Source organism: Anastrepha obliqua, chromosome 1, assembly GCF_027943255.1.
Source record: "Anastrepha obliqua isolate idAnaObli1 chromosome 1, idAnaObli1_1.0, whole genome shotgun sequence".
NCBI classification, from domain to species: domain Eukaryota; kingdom Metazoa; phylum Arthropoda; class Insecta; order Diptera; family Tephritidae; genus Anastrepha; species Anastrepha obliqua.
Window position 1 is genome coordinate 183,225,779 of NC_072892.1, and position 1,794 is coordinate 183,227,572.

The window sequence follows — 1,794 nt, forward strand, 5'->3', positions numbered from 1 at the left end:
AAACGTTTACCGACGGTTGATCTGTCAACATCCAACTCTTTAGACATATCATTAAGGGCTCGACATGCGGCTTCATCCAATTGTTGTAGTTGACTACCTACGAATTTGTTCGGTGCCCCTTTGAGATCTTATCACTCACGTCGAAATTGCCACTTTGGAAGCGTCGAAACTACCCTTTACAAGTTGTATTTGATGGAGCGTGATTATCTTAAATATTGATCAATATACGACACGTTTCAGCTGCACTTTTCTATAAAAGGTAATAATGAAGCGTGATTTCCCATAAATGCTGTTCTTCCGGGACGAACATACATATTTTTGGCGTCAGATAAAAAGGATCTTTACGCTTGAAACGAATGTTGTTGTTGTTGTAGCAGTAACGAATTTCAACTACTGCGATGGAGACCTCACATATACACCTTCAAATCGCCAGTATATTACTAGAGTGAACACAAAAATAGTATTAGCAGCGAGACCTCTTTTACGAGGGCAGAAACTTATTCCCATACCCAATAATTTGACCAAAGTACAGGAAATTCTGAAAACCCCTGCAGATCGTGCTTTTCTTGACTTACCCATATAAAAAAATATTATTTTATAAAATTCTCATTAAGTTCTTTTGTAATAAAACAGAACCATATCATACTAGTGCGTCAGAATAGCTTGTTTACAAACTTCAGGCTGCTCTCAGAGGAACAAGCGGTGAATAAGGAATACTACTTAGAAGCCACGGAACAGTTTCTCGAGAATATCCGCCAAAATTATTTCGACTTGTGACCGAGGCAAAAATTATCACTACTAAAAATATTCGTAAAACCACCAGAGGTCACGAGATAATTCACCGAACGAGTTGTTCAAAAAGCAAACAAAGGCTCTGTGGAGAATTGGCCCAAGAGTTAGTCTTGTATTTGCATTGCACGCGCAGTGACGATGAAATAAATTGTGGCGAATAAATTGTGACTTTTTATATTTTGAAAAGCGACACCAGATTCTTATACACATTTTATATGCATATATTCAGGACCCACAAGTATTATCGGCGATTTGCTGCATGAATGTAAGTATTCACATTTTTGGCCAGTAATAAATTGTTGCTTAATACTCGTAACTAAAGAAAATAGCAAAACCCGCATAAATAAATTAATTCTAAAAATTAACTATGTGCTTTCTTTGTGCTTCCATTGTTGTTGTGCTTGTTCTCCTTGCTCACATAACGCACACACACAAATATAAATATGCGAGCATAAATTTTTAACGCCTCCGTGGCGCAATTGGCTAGCGCGTTCGGCTGTTAACCGAAAGGTTGGTGGTTCGAGCCCACCCGGGGGCGTCGTTTTTTTAGTGTTGTTTTATGCATAAATAATGCCGTCTTTAACTTTTCGCTTTCAAGAATGGCGTTTTTAATACCTGGCATTTTAGTTTGAGCTTTGTAAAATTTGAAGATGAAGATTTATTAACCACGGCTCCAAAGTAAATGGACAAATTTGTACCTAAGAATTTCTAAAATGCTCTTTATTGGGTAGAAATATCATATTTTCCAATGAGATGTTAAGCGTGATATGAAGCAGAAAAAAAAATTATAATTTTAACAAAATAACTTACAAATGATGCATTGAAAATGCTTGCTGCAGTTTTTGAATTACTAATGCGTCTACTATTAAGGGGGAACACCACTGTGAACACGTGAAAATTAAGTGATTTTCATGAATGTTTTTTTATAAGTAGGGATGATTATTTGAGGATCGGACAAACTATAATTTATTTAACATATATTCAACTATACTAACACACATT

The 1,794-nt window shown here is 36.0% G+C and overlaps 1 non-coding gene across 1 annotated transcript; it reads left to right on the forward strand.

Moving 5' to 3' along the window:
- The first annotated feature begins 1,256 nt into the window (after positions 1-1,256).
- Positions 1,257-1,330, forward strand: Trnan-guu (transfer RNA asparagine (anticodon GUU)). Its single transcript has one exon. It is a non-coding gene; the product is annotated as a tRNA-Asn (tRNA).
- Positions 1,331-1,794: the final 464 nt, after the last annotated feature.